We start from the raw sequence: 21,101 nt of genomic DNA, 5'->3' as shown, positions 1-21,101 counted from the left end.
ATGATTTCTAGCTCAAGTTTGAATATGGGTCATCTGGGGTCAAAAACTAGGTCACAGAGCCCAAATATGGAAACACCTTGTTAACACTCTCAAGGTAACATTTTTAGCCCAAATGTCCTTGAAATTTGTCACAAAGGTTGTTTAGATGATTTGTAGCTCAAGTTCTAATATGGGTCATCTGGGGCCAAAAACTAGGTCACAGAGCCCAAATATGGAAATACCTTGTTAACACTCTAGAGGTATCCTGGAAATTTGTCAAAAAAGTTGTTTGGATGATTTCTAGCTCATTAGTTCGAATATGAACTTATTCACAGTAAATTGTGATTTTTTTGTGATGAGTTATATATAAAATCCAACCAAAATATTGTTTTTGCCCTTAATATCTTTTTAAACACATACTTGTAATGTGTTTAAAAAACTGAACATATAAGAGTTCCACCTATGGTGTATGGAAGGGCAGACTGGCTGCCATCCAGTATGTAGTCAAATCATTTACTTTTTAACCCTTTGTCCAATCATGACCAAATTTGGTTTGAGTGTGAATGAACGTGTTTGATAATTAGCAAAATTGCTGTAGTTACCAGAGAGTTGTTGCACTCTATTCATAGAAATTACCTAAAATTGCTCTTGTCCTATCAATAACTTTTTATTAATTTAAGCATTTGTCCAATCATCACAAAATTTGATGAGAATGTGAATGGGCATAATACATCAGAGAAGCCAAATCCCTGTTATTGCCCTTTAATTATCAACAAGTATATCAGACAAAGTTTTACTGAGGTGAGCGATCTCTTGTTAATATTATTGAAGGTCAATTTTAAATAGGAACAGGATAGTCATTATTGATATAACTTGTGTACAGTATCTGTTGTGCCCTTTTTAGCTCGACTATTCGAAGAATAAGGAGAGCTATCCTACTCACCCAAGCGTCGGCGTTGGCGTCACACCTTGGTTAAGGTTTTGCGTGCAAGCACACATAGGTTAATATCTCAGCAACTACTTGAGGTACTGCATTGAGACTTTATACAATGGTACTCAACCATCCAACCTACTTCATTAACCAAGTGAGATAACTCTAGTTTGCATTTAATGCAAATAATAGGCCTTTATTATTTGACTTAGAAATTCTGGTTAAGGTTTTGCATGTAACCACATTTAAGTCAATATCTCAGCAAATATATCATGTATTGCATTGAAACTTTAGATATGTATTCCCAACTATCTAACCAACTTAATTAATGAAGTAAGATTTATAACACTTTATTTGAATATAATGCAAATTATGGTCCTTTATTATTTGATTTAGAAATTCTGGTTAAGGTTTTGCATGTAAGCACACATAGGTTAATATCTCAGTAGCTATTTGATGTATTGCAATGAGACTTTATACAATGGTACTCGACCATCCAATCTATTTAACTAAGTAAGATAACTCTAGTTTGCATTAAATTCAAATAATGGCCCCTTTTTTATTCGACATAGAAATTCTGGTTAAGGTTTTGCATGTAACCACATTTAAGTTAATACCTCAGCAAATGCATCCTGTATTGCATTGAAACTTTACACAGAGGCTCCCAACCATTTTACCTTCTTATTTAATCAAGTAAGATAACTCTATCCAACATATTATATAATTTTTGCCCCTTTATTATGCAACTTAGAAATTCTGGTAAAGGTCTTGCATGTTAGCACACATAAGATAATATCTCAGCAACTACTTGATGTATTGCAATAAGACTTTATACAATGGTATTCAACCAACCAACCTAATTGAATAACCAAGTTAGATAACTGTTTTTTGCAAATAATGGCCCTTTATTATTAGACTTATAAATTCTGGTTAAAATTTTGCATGTCACCACATTTATGTTAATATTTCCGCACATCATGTATTGCAGTGAAATCTAATCTAACAGTGATCCATGCATGTTTCGCCAAAACTTTTCAATCCTTACACTGAAAAGGGGCAGAATAGTCGAGCGCACTGTCTCTGTGACAGCTCTTGTTTTAACCACTAACCCTGCTGTACCTGTCTTTTAACCAGCTAACCCCTAGCAAATGGCCTTACCTCCTCAATATGCAAGGGTTATTTGAAAATTGCATGATGCATCAGCGTCTGAAGAAATTTAACTCATGAAATTCGAACCAACAAGAAGTCCTGAAAGGCGAAAATGGAGGAGCAGGATTATGGGCTACTTTCCTTGTAAAGTTTCAATGTTTACTGTATCATTTGGAATTTTCTTGGGAAGTTATCAATGGATATGGAAGCTGCCTGATGTTGCAAACACTGAAACAGAAATATTTGTTGTAAATAGAATCAAGGACAATCTGCCTTGCCCTAAATATTCTACTAGGGCGATACGGAAGGATATCTTTGAGCAGTATGGTGCCATTATGAAGCCGTGTCAACTTCGTAGTGTGTTCTTTGAGCTGACTATGAGTACACCAGAGAAAATGCCAAGTGTGGGGCAGTGGATGAAAGGTTTTTGAAGTTCTTGTCATCTAGTGATGATGATGAAGTGGTTGTGGATCTTAGAAAACACAATGGGAGAATGGCTGATCCAAAGTATGATCCTTTCTTGAAAGAGCTGGAAACTTGAAGAATGGTTGTTTGTTAATATTTGATAGAAGATCTACCTCTTACTTTCCACTTGCCATTTCAGTTGAAAACCTGAGGAACAGAGTTCTTCAGAGATTACCAGATGACACTCTTGGCCCTTCAGCATCTTGGATCCGACTGAACTTCATGCCAACCAACCAATTCACATCAAGGGCGCAATATTACACTGGCAAAGTTGATGTGAAATATGTTGTGCAGCGAAGGCTTTTGCGAGCGCAAATGAAGATGCCTCTTTTGCTTTGCATCTCTGGTACATGATGAAGGACATGGTTGTTAGATATCGTGATCATGCAAGATTGCAATGCCTAGATGACAAGGCAGTTATACCTGTCTGTGAGCCTGGTATGCCGGTGTCAACTGGTGTAAGGTCACATCACAGAGCTTTGGTTGCAGGAAATCAACCCTCACTGCAATGCCTTAACCATGACTACCACCTTGCCGGTATTGTAAGGTCAGTTTGCTTAAATGTTGACATTCCTGAATGTCTTACAGACTCATTCTACAATTTATACAAAGAAATTGTTCACAAGTACCTAATGGTGTGCCACATACAGCTTTTAAAAGACATTAAAGACGAATACAATGTAATGAAAAAATGTTCACAGACAGGAAATTCAATGTAAAACAAAATCTGAAGTGAACATTTCAATGAAAGACATTTTAACTGATACTTCAGAAAATAAAGATGAATCACATTTAAAACTCGAGGTAAACTGCATTTCAAACTCCAATTACCTGATGAACAAGGAATTCACTAAACAGAAATAAGGACAAATTTGTGCTGTATATGGAGGTCCATTTACCCGCAGTATGAAGAAAAAAGATAATGCGGATGTTCTGAGGGAAAAGATTGTTTCTGTAGATAAGGTCCTCGACCCTGATGTTTTGTCAGCAGAGACATCTGAGCCATCAACTAGTACTGTTTTTCCGAGACTATAAGGCTATCCGCTTATAAGAGGACCCCATAACTTTGCCCATGAAATCTGGTGTTTTTGTCTCGACTCGTTTATAAGACAGTGTCGATTTTTAAAGCAAATCCAGCACTTGAAATTCTCCAAGTCTGTGATAATGATCAAGCTACACAGTCAATAATCAACTAAATTTGTTCATTTGCTTAGGATTATTGATTTTTATTTTCCGTTCGTATGGTATGTTTAACCAGCCTAGACGCAATCTTGGGAGTTAAATGGGTTCATACGGTATTTGATTGACCTATTTAAATACAAACCATTGCAGTGCATCTTTGATCTTTACACAGCTCATGCTGTGACATCACAAACTGTGCTGTTTGATCTGCAGCCGACAAAAACGACACATTCTATTACATGTGTTAATAAGTTAAATTTTCGCAGGTGTTTGTTTGGATTGCAGTTGATGGGACTTAAATAATGAGAAATAAATAACCATTGATGATTGCGGATAAATTAATGTAACAATTAATGAAATGTGTATTGAAATCTGCCAGTTACATGTATGTGCATGATATACGCAAAGCCTAATAGTAAGGAAAAAGTAAGTTTTATTTGATTCTAGGACATTTGCCCCCCCGGATGTTTGCCCCCCCGGATGTTTGCCCCCCTTTTGGACCATCGCGGACATTTGCCCCCCCCGCCGTTTTCGAGGGGGCGGACATTTGCCCCCCCCCCCCCGCCGTTTTCGAGGGGGCGGACATTTGCCCCCCCCGGTTTTATAAGTTTATACCAAGATATTAAAAATATATTAATTTATAAAAAAAATGAACATTTTTTTCTTTAACTATTTGTTCAATTTACGTGCAAACTGCCAACCGATTTACACCAGTTTGTCTTCAACGTCTTCTGGTATCGTACTGTTCCCTTCCTCTTCTTTGATATCATGCAACATGCAAACAGAGGTAAATAGCGCGATCGAGATTGCTTTAATTGTTTCTCATTAATTAACACTTCTTTGATATCATGCACACATAGGTAATTAGCGCGATCGGGATTGCTTTAATTGTAGTGTTGGATCGCACTTTAATACAAACACATGTTTGGTGTTGATAGTTTGTAAGATTATTAAAGTTATCGCATTATCGAGTAGTCTCCCTTCTCTTATGTCGTGGCTTTTATTTGATTGAAGACATGCAAAATACACAAATTGGAGTTATGTTGGTTAATAAGCAATTTTGGTATAGGTTTGTCTAGAATATTACTTATATAACCGGGAGGGCAAATGTCCGCCCCATCGAAAATGGAGGGGGGGGGCAAATGTCCGCCCCCTCGAACATTGAGGGGGGGCAAATGTCCGCCCCCTCGAAAACGGCGGGGGGGCAAATGTCCGCCATGGTCCAAAAGGGGGGCAAACATCCGGGGGGGCAAATGTCCGGGGGGGCAAATGTCCGTTTACTGTTTTATTTACGACATAGAAAAAAATAACAATTCATTTTTTGTTCAAAATAATTTAATTTTAAAGGTAGCAAAATATGTCTCCTGTGATAAACAACGTGTTTGGACCGATAACATGCTTTATATCGAGTGTTCATCGTAGCAAAACAAAGCAGACGGTCGTCTTAATCCGATGGGTGCGATCGTGTCACTTTTATTGGGGTGTCATCAACAGACAATAAATCAATCAGTCGAATACCTTATGTTGAATATTCCTGATTCTGACTCTATTCTTTCTGAATTTCTTATAGCCTCACTTATAAGACTTTAAGGTTAAAAATCGGGACCAAATTTTCCCGTCTTATAGTCGAGGAAATACGGTACCTCTGCTGCCTCACAGATGAGGAAACATGCTAGGGCTCCAGGAAAAGGGAAAGGGAAAAGGGCAACTCTGACAAAATACTTTTGTATATTTTAAAGATGTTCGGAAGAGTATGTAGATGGTGAAGAATGGCTCCAGTGAGATGAATTCCAGGTATGGTTTCACAAAAAATGTGAGGACATTCCAGATGAAATGTGGACACCTTACAGACTGGGAATGTTCCTTGGGCCTGCTCTGAATGCTCTTCATGAAACGGTATAACATTGACTACATTAATATTAAGAATGCAGGTGATTTTAAAATGCTAAACAATATAAGTTTGTGCTATTATTATTGTTTTATCTTTTAAGATTTTTACCAATTTAGCAATTGTCAGCATTTTATGTTAATAATTGTATCAAAAGTCTGTGGAAGTATATCCCAAAAAGTAATGCATGAAAAAGTTATCATAGAGATAAAAAAAATATCATGTTTTCTAGGATAATTGTACATTTCTGTTAGGTATTTTTAATAATCAATTAACTTAATTTGTCTTTATTTAGGTGGCGATGAATGCTTGATGTAGATGGTGAAAAAGGCCAGGTGTCACAGAACATATTAAAACATTCCAGAGATGGGACAACTTGCTGCTCTGACTCTTCACATTTTACGGTAAAACTCTTTTCTTAGACAATATCGCAACAGTGAAAAATATAATTAAGGGTTTATTGCATTTTTTCTTGCATTAATGCTGTATGAAAGCAGTACAGCAAGCAAGCAAATTCCAAAAAGCGCACTAGCGCTTCTTGGTCATTTGTTTGATTGCCGTACTGCTTTCGTACAGCATAAACACAATGCACAGTGATCAATACTTATAATATATTTACATTTTGAAAGAGAAAAAAATCATTATGATTGAACATAAGCAGTATCTTCTGCAGTTGAGTTTTTGTTTACAAATAAGTGTAACAGATACGTTTGTATAAAAGAACAGTCCCTAGTTCCCTAGTCTGGAAACTTCTTTAAGGCCTAGTTTAAGCCTTCTATAAGTGACCCCCCCCCCCCTCCCCAAAACTGTGTATCTGTACACAACCTCTGATATTTGATCTTAATCTAATTGCCTAATTGTCTTATCGGGTCTATGATCTGAGTATCCTGCTGTGCAGTTTGGGATATTTTAAGATTGAAATGAACCCTAAATGGCCCTGAGCCAGTAAACAAATACACAGGAAATTGGCCCCTACTGTGACACCAGCACCAGTGCAATTAGCAGGATATGCACAGCAGGGTATTATCATGCCAAACATGCCTTAAACTAGGCCTATAAGCATACCAAGCTTAAGTAGCTTATTTCAATTAGCCAAAATACATAATTAAAATGGATTAATAAATAAAAACTGGGTTTATTGTGATTATCCTACAGGTAACCTATATATAACATCTTAAAGCAGCAATTTTAACTCAACGCATAGAAAACAAAAATAATGAGCTGAGCTAAATCCTGTTATAAGGGACTTAAGAAGTTTTGAGAAATTGGGGCCAGATGATTTTGTAATTTTGCCTGATGGCCCCATTTATACGGGCTCTAAACCGAGCAAAGCTCGGCAGAGCTCTATTACGGTCACACATAGCACTACTTTCGGTCAAAAGTTGCACATACTATCAGCCTGAAAAAAAGACATAAAGGTGATGGAACCAGTATTTTTCTGTTCATAAACCATATTGAGCGTGTGCATGCAGTACAGCAAAATCATCAGAGCGTGACGACTCACGTGACAGAAGAAAACAGGCTCATGAAATTTTATGAGATGCGAAATAGCGCCCCACTAGTTATTAAACTAATTCAAAATATGCTTATAAACAATTGCTATGAATACTTTTGGTAAACTCACAAAGACAAATAAAACATATTATTATAGATTGTCTGAGATATATACTTTGTTTTCACTTGTTTATTAAAGATATTCATACGCATTGTTTACCATTCTATATGAAGGTCACACTTGACAGTTAGTAGTTGTCATTTAAGGCTTTACAAAATCGATACTATTTAGATGTTTGACAGTTGTTGATCAGATAGAAATTGTGAAGAATTAATTCCTGTTGGATTACCGATTTAATTACGACCATGGATTATACCGGTACACATAGCAGAGCTTGTCACGTCAGCCAGGTACAGTATGATTATTTTGTATAAAACACTTTTCAGTAAATCATACAATGAAGATATCAATTTCATAAAGTTATGGCATGCGGTTGACCAGTTCAGAAATCGCTATGGCTGAGCTAAAAATTGTCACTGAAAAGATGGATGGGGTGTACCGTCTGTGAGCCTCAACAATGGATGTGTTAGATGTTTCGACTGAGATCAAAGGATGGGAACACCTTTCAATTACCAACACATTGGTTGAGAGAATGAAACTAAAAAGATATACAGGAATTGTGTGACAGGTGAACTCTTGTGCCATGCAACACCACTATTGTGTAAATTAAGAAGTTGGGCGGGGAGGTTGTGGGAGGGGTTTCCCCTCCTGCCAAGTGAAACCATGGCGGAACGCAAGATTATGACTGAAAAGATCAATGCACGGTTGCGGTCTGACACCATGTGAATGATAAAGTTTGTATGTAATATTAATAAAATTTAATATGTAAAAATATACAACCAAAAGTGGATAATTTGTTTATTATATGTATCATAGCCTTTTTTATAATTCTCAGACCAAGAGATCACCCAAGGGACCGAATCGCCCCAATCAGATAGCTCGACTGGCCACAACTGCAGTCCAAATACCAGGTAACTGAAATGAAACACCACTTTTTGGTGACAGATGTTATTAAATTAAGAAGTTGGAAGGGGAGGGTACGGGAGGGGTTTCCTCCTGCAAAAAAAAAACATGGCGGAGCGCAAGATTATAACAGAAAAGATGGACGGTTGCGGTCTAACACCATGGCTTTGTGAGCTATTGTGACTGTAAAGATGACTGTAAAGATGAATGGTTTTGCTTTGATCCACAGATTGTGTGAAAGATTGTAAATAAAAAGTGCCGAGTGACTACTCGTGCCAAGCAACACTATGGCAGATGAGAGATTGTGACTGAATATGTTGAGAGGAAGGCTGACACCATAAGAGTGCAAGTCGGCAAATGCGGGTTGATGGTTTTGCTGTGGGCCACAGATCGTGTGAAATATTGTAACTAAATAGTCAGTCCAGGGTGTGGAGAAGGCGAACCATCCTGCCAAACAACCCCCATGACTGAGAGTTGCCGTACCCTTTCCATGAAACAACATGGCTTTGTGAGAGAATCATCAATGTTACTAAAATACACTTACTTTACAGGTGCACTGTATGTTATTAAGCTGTGCAATTCTTTATTCATACGTTCTGTTCTATATATATTTTAAAACTTTAAAATGGAGGTGCACTTCTTACATAAATACAACTGCACCTCTATGTTTAAGATGGAGGTGCACATCTTTAATATACAACTGCACCTCTATATTTAGACTGTCATGCCTTTTCTATGACCTGCACCTTAAAAAATTAAGTGCAACTCCATTTTTTCAATTTAAATTGCCGTTCAGTAATTTTTCACCCAAATGGAGGTGCACTTCTTACATAAATACAACTGCACCTCTATATTTAAGATGGAGGTGCACATCTTTAATATACAACTGCACCTCTATATTTAGACCGTCATGCCTTTTCTTAGACCTGCACCTTAAAAAATTAGGTGCAACTCCATTTTTTCAATTTACATCGCCGTTTAGTAATTTTTCACCCAAATGGTAAGTCAAACTGTACTGGCTTGCTCACACTCAATCTCATGGTCAAGTTTTTATAAAATTGCCATTGTGTCAAAATTTCTGCTTGTTAATTAGTAAAAAAGTCTAAATGAGATGCTTAAAGAAGTTTGTGTTGTTGACAGTAAATACTGTAAACACCCTCTGCGATTCACTCAAATCTGCATGCAATAATGCACCAGTCAATTGTAACCACGCCCCCCCCCCCCCAGGTCCGGGGAATAGTGGGGACTTTGATATTTGGTCCAGCCAACCCCGGCTAAAATCACCGCCCTGTGGGGACGAACAGATGGTAAAATCCCCACCAAATGCCCCTGCACCCCAGGGACCCTAGGTCAGGCCCATTCCCCGCTATATTTAAAGCCAAGACAAAACCACCGCATTCACCGGGCCACCTGAAAGGTAAACACATGGCCCATTTCCCCGTTTGTCCCCGGACCTGGGGGGGGCGTGGTTACAATTGACTGGTGCATAAGACCCCAGCTTCTCGATAAATCTTGAGCGTAACAGACTTAAAAAGCTTGAACCTGTTATAAAATATTTCCATAAATTGGGGCAAAGAAACATGACATACAAAATAAAAAAAGTTATGTACATACAGTGTACTAATGCTCAATAGCAATATGTTTGGTCATAAAGAAGTTGTGTTACTGTAGTTTAGAACAATTAGATTTCAGTGTAAATCACTTGTGAATGGGATATGTAAGATTAGCACAAATTACAGACTTTTTTTGTATTTCAGAATGCATCCATGCCACCTGGTTTTTGATATTACTGCTGTGGACAGATTTTCAGCAATGCAGGTATTGCCATGTTACCGTATTTTCCCGACTATAAGGCGATCCGCTTATAAGACGACCCCCTAACTTTGCCCATGAAATCTGGTGTTTTTGTCTCGACTCCTTTATAAGACGGGGTCAATTTTTAAAGCAAATCCAGCACTTTAAATTCTCCAAGTCTGTGATAATGTTCAAGCTAAACAGTCAAATATCAACTAAATTTGTTCATTTGCTTGGGATTATTGATTTTTATTTTCCGATGGTATGGTATGTTTGAACCAGCCTAGACGCAATTTTGGGAGTTATGTGGGTTCATACGGTATTTGATTGACCTATTTAAATACAAACTATTGCAGTGCATCTTTGATCTTTACACAGCTTGTGCTGTGATTGTACTGTTTGATCTGCAGCCGACAAACAGAACACATTCCATTACATGTGTTAATGGTTAAATTTTCGTTTGTTTGGATTGCAGTTAATGGGACTTAAATTTTGAGAAATAAATAACCATTGATGATTGCGGATAAATTAATGTCACGATTAATGAAATGTGTATTGAAATCTGCCTGTTACATGTATGTGCATGATATATGCAAAGCTTTATAGTAAAGAAAAAGTAAGTTTTATTTACGACATAAGCGTTATATCGGGTGTTCATCGTAGCGAAACAAAGCAGATGGTCGTCTTAATCCAATGGGTGTGATCGTGTCACTTTTATTGGGGTGTCAACAACAGACAATAAATTAGTCAGTTGAATACCTTGTGTTGAATATTCCTGATTATGACTCTATTTTTTATGAAATTCTTAAAGACTCGCTTATAAGACAGGCCCCCTCCTTTAAGGTTAAAAATCGGGACCAAATTTCCCCGTCTTATAGTCGGGAAAATACGGTATGTATTACTGGAGGCAATAAGTTTGGAAATAAACCAGACTTTTGTCACGATTTCCCTGAAATAAATTGCCAGTATGTTTCTTGCTCTTTGATATTAACATTCGCTTGTTATGACATCATGATCAGTGTTTATTTCAATAGCTCATTGATGAGCTGTTTCTTTCCGAATTGAATTTCTTTCATGCTGTTTTTGTTGCGGCTTTGAGATAATATCATTTTCTTATAAAACTGCTGACCTTTATTGGTCTTTGGACTGTATTGTGCATCTATTTGCCCATTTTGTTTACTCTTTTAAGCAAACATTGCATTAATTGCAAACAAGTATCACAACTTACTACACATGATGCAGAATTATGTTTCATTTAGTGTGCATATGATTTTTAGCTTATGAACATGAAAAACATCTACTTAAACAATCACAGCAACAAAATGAGATCCCTATCTAAAGAAATATTGCTACTTTTCATTCATTTATTCTGTCAATCATTCATGAATATATTCATTTACTTAAAGTTAATACATTGAAAAAATTTACATCTCTGATGGCAAAAGCAATAAAAAGTGAGCAGGGTGAGATAAGAACCTTTTCCCTTTACGCATTAAAGAAAAAACCTAAATACACTCAAAATACCTGAAAGGGTACACCAGATTGGCACCAAAAAGATTTTTTTCTATAGCGAATCTCGGGACGTTTGTTTAATAAAATTTGATCAAAACGTTCAATCTGTGAGAGTGCAGCTTTAATAAATTAAAAACACTAATTTATTATTTATTAAATATAGCCAGCCTGGTTGCTGAAGCCACAGAGGTATTCAAGGACAAGAACCAATGCTGATCAAAACATGGTCTAGTGATGGAATTCCATACCCGTTCTTGGCAAGGATTTTTTAGAAAGGAATATTGTCTGCAAGTAAGAAAGATTTCTAAGTCTGGTTTAAAGGCTTTCAAAATGCATCTGGGTACTCAATTAGTAAAGATTAACCTTTGAGTTGTTAAAAAAGTTATTGCAAATCGTCCAAAAGACTATATATTTAATATTTTTGTCATAAATGTTTTGGAATTAATAAACTTTTCTGCACATTCATCGCATTAATGCACGTCAATTTTTACCTTGGACCCTCCAGATCCAGTGGTAAACCGGGGATAGCGGGGGGAAAGGGCTGTGTTTTTACCATTCAGGTGTCCCTGCAGTGCGGGGTGAATGCTGTGGTTTTGTTTTGGCACAAAATATAGCAGTGCGGGGGCATTTGGCAGGTATTTTAACATCGTTTCTTCCCTGCAGGGCGGGGATTTTACCCTGGGTTGGCTGGACTGAAAGTCACCCCGCTATTGTCCAGGCGCTGGGGTGTTTACAATTGACTGGAGCATAATTCCTACATAAAAGGTTATGTATGTCTCAAATGAGTGTTTACAGGCATTTTTCATACTTTTACAGTAGAAGAAGATAGTCATATTCTGTGTCAAACATTGATTTTGTGTCTTGCTTGCAGAATATGATGTGCCAATAAGCTCCAGTTTGCTGCGGCTTTTCACCCATGGCAGTGGTCCTGCAATCTAGATCCAGGAGTTGCTGCTCTAAATCTAATATTTCAGAATGAAGATGTAAGTTAACTTTGTAGTACTTGTTTGTGTGTAAATGATTTCAAAGAGTGAGATTTATACTAATCAGGTGTAAATAAGCAACTTTTAGACACTGGTTAAGAGCTGTAATCTTAATTTTAAGGCAAATCTAGCCTTCAAAACAGATACTTAAAGCAAAATTTTTTAAAACTTAGCATAATTATGCTATCACTGCATTTTCTACATCATGTAGCCATCTCATACATGAAAACACTAGCAGTTGTCATGAATCTTTCAGTTTTGGTGTTTTTTTGCCATTCCCTTTGCTGCGCCATTTGTCCCTGGAAGCATTTCAGTTTGGCTCTATGTCATTTTTTTATAAACGCTAAGCTGATAAAGTGGAATTTTTTTATTTTGCTTTGAAAAAATCTTAATAGAGTAGGCAGGCCATTTTTATGGTGCTGTCTTATATATATATAAACACTTGGTCAGATTATTCCAATGCATGAGGGAATAATGGCTCTTAAAAAGTTTGCGGCTTACCGATTGATGGAAGTGGCTATTTCTGCTTTTTATGAAAACACCACAGGTGCTTATACTCATTCGAAAACACCACACGTGCTTATACTCATTCTAAAAGTGTTTAAAATATCATTGCCAAACTTTCAGTATGTGTTGCATACAGCCTGAAATTGAACTATAGAAGTTTCGAAGTCTGATTTTGCAAAAATATTACATGAAAATACTGTTTTGAAGAGATACATTGTAAGCTCAAGGTTAGTGTCTATATGAAACATATAGTGAGAATAACTGTGGTCTTAGGCCATATTTACATATTTTTAACAACAGTGACTTCATTTGTTAGTGTGATAGTCTCTCTTCATCTGCGTCAATGTAAACAAATTGACCCTTGTTTATTATATTCTGAGTTAGGTGTTAATCTGTTTCAGATCGGAATTCATCACTATAGTACCGTATTCACCAGTAAGGTTTTATCCAGGATACCAGAGTGGCATATTGGATTGATCTCTTCAGTAAGCTGGATTCACCAGTAACGTTTAATCCAGGATACCAGAGTGGCATCAGGATTTGATCACTTCAGTACTGTATTCACCAGTAACATTTTATCCAGGATACCAGAGTTGGCATATGGGACGATCACTTCAGTACACTATACCAGAGTGCATTATGTATCTTGGATCGATGACTTCAGTACTGTAATCATCATGAACAATTGAAATAAGAGACAAGAATTGCATATGTATCAAATGCAGAGAAATGTGTCAATCTTCTTGCAGAGTATTCCCCTATCAATAGATCAATACATCATAGTTTATTACAGTCATCTTGTCAGTAGGCTGCTAAACTCTTGCTTGGGGGGGGGGGGCAATTTACTATGTCTAAAATACAGTGACATTGTTAAAATTAAAACAAAGCCTAATACGTTCTGAACAATAAAGTGTATTGGCAAAGGATATACATTTTGTAGTTTTAAACTGAATGAGCCAATGTAAGCATAATTATAGTACATTTTTGTTCTGATAATGTTGTGGACTGTTAAATTGCTTTATTGTGCATATATTACAAGTTTACAACATCAATAACTAATGTTTTGTTGAATAATCTATGTGCTTGTTTTTACCTCACTTGCTCAAGGTGAGCTATTGTGATCGCCCTGTGTCCGTCATCCGTCGTAGTCGTCCGTCGTCGTCAACAATTTGACTGTTAACACTCTAGAGGTCACAGTTCGGGCACTATCTTAATGAAACTTGGTCAGAATGTTACCCTCAATAAAATCTTGGACGAGTTCGATATTGGGTCAGCTGGGGTTAAAAACTAGGACACCAGGTCAAATTAAAGGAAAAGCTTGTTAACACTATAGAAGTCACATTTATGACTGTATCTTCAGGAAACTTGGTCAGAATGTTAATATTGATAATCTCTAGGTCAAGTTCGAATCTGGGTCAAGTGTGGAAAAAACTAGGTCAAATTGAAGGAAAAGCATGTTAATACTCTAGGCCCCAATTTCTCGAAACTTTTTAAGCTTAACAGGCTTAAGTAGCTTATTTCAATTACTCAAAATACATACTTGAATGGAATTTTGATAAATGAAAAATGGATTAATTTAACAAACATATAGATAATTCCTATCTAAAGTATAAAAACTCTTAAAGAAGTAAATATTATCCAAATTATTGAAAACCAAAAATAGTGAGTTTAGCTTAATCCTGTTATAAGGGACTTCAGAAGTTTCGAGAAATTGAGGTCTCATTTAAATCTGTATCTTCCTGAAAGTTGGTCAGAATGTTTATATTGATTAGCTCTAGGCCAGGTTCGATCTTGGTCATGTGCGGTCAAAAACTAGGTCATTAGTTCAAATCATAGGAAACGCTTGTTAACACTCTAGAGGTCACATTTATGACTGTATGTTCATTATACTTAGTCAGAATGTTTATATTGATTAGCTCTAGGCCAAGTTCGAATCTGGGTCATGTGCAGTCAAAAACTAGGTCACCAGGTCAAGTAATAGGAAAAGCATGTTAACACTCTAGAGGCCACATTTATGACCATATGTTCATGGAACTTGATCAGATTGTTATTATTGATGATCTGTATTGGATCAGATGAGTGATACAGGGCCTTCAGGGCCCTCTTGTTTTTTTTTAAATGTTATAGGTGTATAATTCAGTTTAAAGACTCGTACTTTAAATAATTAAATATTTTCATACTTTCTGCATACATTGTTATATTCAATGATGGAATGGTGCTAACAACATTAACTCCAGGGAATTTATATTCATTTCAAACTGCTGAGGTGGTCAAACCATTTTTCCAGGTTATTTGCAGAACCTTAAAAATCTAAAATATACACAATGCTGTTTTACATATTAAAATAGTTTAGTACAGGTTAATTGTCAGATAACTGTAATAATTAGTTTTAAGTAAACTCAATCTGTTTCGTTTACCTTCTTATGTTTAAAGTAGGAATCATTTATTTGTACTGTAAATGCTTGTATGATATTCAGTATTAGGTGAATTAATATACTTGTGTTTGTTATTATGAGTTTTTTCAAACATTAAAATATTAAATTTGCTTTGCATTGCCTTAACCTTATTGTTAATAAGTTGTTATGCACCTTATTAATCTAATTGGTGTACTGTAGTCAAAGTCATAGTATGTCATATAAAATGAGTTTTGCCTTTGACTCTTGTTTACCTAAAAAAAAATGTACTGCATTAGCAGTGCCTTATTTCATATTATTGTATCTTAACAATTTTGTATTGTAGGAAAATAATATGACAAAAATATGTCAAGAAGTATTCCAAAATAAAATATTTTTGTTAATGTCTGATTTCAGATGAAATTGGGAAAATATACAAACTGCCATATCATTGCTAATGCATTTTGTTCTAATGACCATCTGTAAGCAATAACATATAAAAACATTCCCAAAATATGGGGTCTTGCAAAATATGGGGTCAAGCCAAGATGCTTGATACATGCACCTCATTAATTGAGCAAATTGAGCTTTTTTGTAAATTGGATACCTTAGGTCATAGACAAGTCATCATTACCAGCCAGTAACAGGCTTTGTTCAAGGAATTAGGTTTAAGCAAAAACAAACCTCATATTTTGAATTGTTTGATCATTCTCATATTAAATTTGGGTAACAATATCGGCAAATACAAATTTTCTATTCCCATGACTTCACTTCTTACAGTGTTCATTTGCATATATTCCATTATTTAACATTGCATGTATACATGTAAGAATTACAAATATCATCTTATTATATACCTATACCATTTACAACCTAATACACTTTCTCTTTAATGGGCCTGGCTGTTGAATGATGAATGGTAAAATAGACTTTCTCTTTGTAAAAGAGGCATTGCTTCTCTTGGAGACAGCATTTTGCCCAAGAATGGTAGCATTGATGCCATATTTGTACTGATGTACTGTTGGGTTGCTGTTCGAACCATGAAATATGGTTCTCTGTTGGCAGAAAAAGTTTTCTTTTACATCACTGTTTAATCCAGCAGGAACCAAGCTCCTTTTTTGGACTCTAATTCGAAGCTTACACAGTGCCAAACATCCTCCCACCATACTTGTGAAATTGCTGTAGGTTTCTTTACTTTGAAACATTTTGGCCCTTGTTGAAGCTGTCTTTTCAGTTTGATTTTCTACTGATGCATGCCATTTGTCTAGCCTGTATGCTTCAAACTTTGTCAGACAGGCAAGATGAGGATCATTTAGGTCTGATATTGTCCTGTGATCTCGGAACAGTTCAATTATTTCACTTGTGTACATTAGTAGCTCAATTGTTTAGTTTAAATGGGACCTATCAGGCAAATATGCTTTATACATTTTCATCAGATGAAGCATGTCTTTGTTATGCCCCCCTTCTACGAAGAGGGGTATATTGCTTTGCACATGTCGGTCGGTCCGTCGGTAGACCAAAGCTTGTCCGAGTGATAACTCATCAAATCCTGGAAGTATGGACATCAAACTTAACATGAAGGTTGGGCCTGACCAGTAGATGACCCCTATTAATATTAGTGCTCATCGGGTCAAAGGTCAAGGTCACAGTGACCTTTAATGGTAATTTTTTTTAAAGCTTGTCCGAATGATAACTCAACAATGCCTACATCTATGGTCATCAAACTTGACATGGAGGCTGAGCCTGACCAGTAGATGACCCTTATTGTTTTGGGGGGTCATCGGGCCAAAGGTCAAGGTCACAGTGATATTGAATGGTAAAAGGTTGTCCGAGTGATAACTCAACAATGCCTGCATCCATGGCCCTCATACTGGACATGGAGGTTGGGCCTGACCAGTAGATGACCCCTATTGTTTTTGGGGGTCATTGGGCCAAAGGTCAAAGTCACAGTGACCTTGAATGGTAATAGGTTGTCCGTGTGATAACTCGACAATGCCTGCACCCATGGCCCTCAAACTTGACTTGGAGGTTGGGCCTGACCAGTAGATGACCCCTATTGTTTTTGGGGGTCATTAAGCCAAAGGTCAAGGTCACAGTGACCTTGAATGATTAAAGGTTGTGCGAGTGATAACTCAACAATGCCTGCACCCATGGCCCTCAGACTTGACTTGTAAGTTGGGCCTGATCAGTAGATGACCCCTATTGATTTTAAGGGGTCAAAGGTCAAGGTCACAGTGACCTTGAAGGCAAACTCGACAATTCCTGGGCCTGACCGCTAGATGACCCCTCTTGACTTTGGGGGTCATCGGGTCAAGGTCACAGTAACCTTTAAAGCAAAAAGGTTATCTTCTCCCGTTTATATCTCAACAATGCCTGAACCTATTGTCATCAAACTTGACATGAAAGTTGGGCCTTACCAGGGGATGACCTGTATTGATTTTAGGAGTCATTGGGTCAAAGGTCAAGTTCACAGTGACCTTGAATGTGAAAATGTTTCGAGTGATAACTCGACAATGCCTGCACCCATGGCCCTTAAACTTGACTTGGAGTTGTGTCTTCCCTGTAGATGACCCCTATTGATTTTAGGGGTCATCGGGTCAAGGTCACAGTGACCTTGAGCTAAAAAAGCTTGTCTGTGTGATAACTTGTCAATGCCTGCACCCATGGCCCTCAAACTTGACATTTAGATTTTTGGTGACCATAAATGGTCATAATCTTAAAACTGCTTCAATCGCATCTAATGTAAGTGGCAAATCAGCTGTCATTTCGATCCATGCATATTTCATTTAATTTTCCATATAATCCTGACAACATGGCGCTCAGGGGGGCATAATATTTGACAAACATCTCTTGTTCAATACATCTTCTGCTAGATGATTTCTCATTTTTGATGTTTTTGTTAGAAAAATGTGTTTATTAATCATTTTTTATGAATCCGCATCAGGTTCTAAAGTCTGTCCCAGTTGAAAGCTTTTATCCATTGTTCCCAGACAATTACATTAGTGTCTTAAGTCAGTTTCAGTGTACAGATATCTTTATCTCCGTTTGAATTTATATTATTTCTAAGTTTTTTAATATTATGGCATATTATTTATCAGACAGGTTGTTTCAATGATTTCTAGCTCAAGTTCGAATATGGGTCAACTGGTGTCAAAAACTAGGTCACAGAGCCCAAATATGGAAAAACGTTATTAACACTCTAGAGGTAACATTTTCATCCCAAATATCCCGGAAATTTGTCAGAAATGTTGTTTTGTTGATTTCTAGCTCAAGTTCGAATATGGGTCATCTGGTGTCAAAACCTAGCTCACAGAGCCCAAATATGGAATAACCTTGTTTACACTCTAGAGGTTACATTTTCAGCCCAAATATCCTGAAAATTTGCCAGAAAGGTTGTTTTGTTGATTTCTAGCTCAAGTTCGAATATGGGTCATCTGGTGTCAAAACCTAGGTCACAGAGCCCAAATATGGAAAAACCTTGTTTACACTCTAGACTCTAGAGGTAACTTTTTCAGCCTAAATATCATGGAAATTTGTCAGAAATGTTTTTTCTTTGATTTTTAGCTCTAATTCGAATATGAATCATCTGGTGTCAAAAATTAGGTCACAGCCCAAATATGGAAAAACCTTGTTAACTTTCTAGAGGTAATATTTTCAGCCCAAATATCCTGGAAATTTGTCAGAAGTGTTGTTTCATTGATTTCTAGCTCAAGTTCGAATATTGGTCATCTGGGGTCAAAAACTAGGTCAGAGAGCCCAAACATGGAAAAACCTTTATTACACTCTAGAGGTAACATTTTCAGCCTAAATATCCTGGAAATTTGTCAGAAATGTTTTTTTTTTATTTCTAGCTCAAATTCGAATATGGATCATCTGGGTACAAAAACAAGGTCACCGAGCCCAGATATGGAAAAACCTTATTAACACTCTAGAGGTAACATTTCAATATATAACATTTTAAATATAAAAATCTGCTATCTAATTTTTTGTCAGCAGCCTTTGCAATACTCAAACAAAAGGAAAATTAATGCTTTAGGTTTGAAGTTTAGCACATTATTTTTTTTTCTTCAGGACCATGCAGATTTATTTTCACATTTATAATAAAAACAAACTAGAGAACAAATTTTGAAGATATCAGTTTTTCTTGGTATGATGCCACAGCATTATGCAGATTTATTTTCACTTTTATATCAAAGAAAGAGTAACTAGAGCACAACTTTTGTAGATATCTGGAATCTGTTAAATGGAATATGTTATTCATATTCAGACTTGAAAGAGCATCATATTAAAAGTTATATTTTCATTCTGTCCCTTGAATCTTGGGTATAGTTTGTATTGTATTTGCATTTTAAAGGCTTCAACAGACCCTAATTAAATGAAGGCATGTAATTGCTTGCTGAAACTGTTATAAGCGACATCAAATAGCATATATTGAAGCATTTCTAAAATATGGAATATGCATTTAACTGATTTAAAGTGGTTCAAACCAAGGAAACTTGAATTAAAAATCTTATTATAAGGCCGTTGGATACATGATTATGTAGGGCCGATATATTTGTGCTTATTATAATCACATTAATCCTTCTTTATCTACCTTAAAGAGAGTTCATCATATGTATGAAATCAAGTGATCACATTTCATTTGAAAGAACTTAACGGTAGTGTTTGCTTGCTTCAGTAACATCACAGACAGTCTTTCAGGGCTTTGATTATATCTTTGCAGGATATTGATGGATGGCAACACAAGCATTCCACTGTCCCATAATGAGACGTAGGCTTGAGGGCTGCAGTTCCACAGAGTGAGACACATCTGCAATATCTCATTATCCCAGCACCTAGATCTGGGGCCCTTGTTAGGCTCAGAGCAGAAGTTACATTGTTCTGTTAACAGTTTTAACATGATATCGCTTCAACCTGAAAATAATGACTTCAATAATTTCAATCTGTCATCTGTATTAGTGCAAAAGATGGGATTTTGTTCTGGCTATGATACAGGTGTTTCTGTCTTTTGAAGGTAAACAGAGCATGTTGTTGAATATGCTGTAAAGGAAACAACACCTTTACATTTAGTGGAAGACAATCTGTGTTCTAAACTATTTTCATCACCACTTTTCATCCAAAAGGCTGTTGTAAAAGGCTATTTCTTGGCGCTTGATTTTTTTTTTGTCAACAAGCTTACCACTACAAACTTGAGCATGTTTTACTGTGTTGACGATTATATGAACAGGTATATTCAGTACATGATAGATCAAGATGGTCAATCCCTATATTTGACAGAGAAACTTCAATAGACCCAATATGTACTGCAACAGTCTCGATATTCAAGATATTCAATATTGTCACTGTTTTTATCTGTTTTTGGTTGTAGACTATATAGCCAGATAAGCAAATGAAGGACATTATGCCTTCTTCCTCCCTTATTTTGCTAAACCCATCGATTGAAGCTATTTCCTGTAATTTTGATATTGTACATATTTCAGGAGAATTAAAGTTTGGTCGCAGTCCCTTGTATTTGCTTGAAATATTTGGATGTACAACTTTTACTTTTGCAAACAACTTTGGCACTAATTGACCAATGGTTTTCTTCGACAGTATATTAATGGCATTACTGTGATTAATTAAATAGTGACTGTAAAAATCGCTTGAGTTGACATACTGTTCCGAGCACCTGCATATACTTCCTCTGAAGCCTGTGAATATAGTAAATCAATAAACTTCTTCAGTAAACGATACTGACACTAGTAACAGAAATTGAAAAAGAATCTCAAGAAATTTTAAATATTAAGTTTCTCAGACCATT

The 21,101-nt window shown here is 36.4% G+C and overlaps 2 long non-coding RNA genes across 2 annotated transcripts; both read left to right on the top strand.

The window, feature by feature from the left end:
* The first annotated feature begins 2,671 nt into the window (after positions 1 to 2,671).
* On the top strand, positions 2,672 to 20,873 carry LOC128231226 (uncharacterized). Its single transcript, XR_008260316.1, has 5 exons — positions 2,672 to 3,071; positions 5,446 to 5,602; positions 5,890 to 5,998; positions 19,153 to 19,235; positions 20,025 to 20,873. It is a non-coding gene; the product is annotated as an uncharacterized LOC128231226 (long non-coding RNA).
* Positions 8,042 to 12,401, top strand: LOC128231225 (uncharacterized). The gene is made up of 4 exons (XR_008260315.1): positions 8,042 to 8,120; positions 9,870 to 9,930; positions 11,582 to 11,709; positions 12,290 to 12,401. It is a non-coding gene; the product is annotated as an uncharacterized LOC128231225 (long non-coding RNA).
* Positions 20,874 to 21,101: the final 228 nt, after the last annotated feature.

The sequence above is a fragment of the Mya arenaria genome, chromosome 4 (assembly GCF_026914265.1).
Source record: "Mya arenaria isolate MELC-2E11 chromosome 4, ASM2691426v1".
NCBI lineage: Eukaryota > Metazoa > Mollusca > Bivalvia > Myida > Myidae > Mya > Mya arenaria.
Note: the sequence above shows the minus strand (reverse complement) of the source record. Positions and strands in the feature narration are given on the sequence as shown.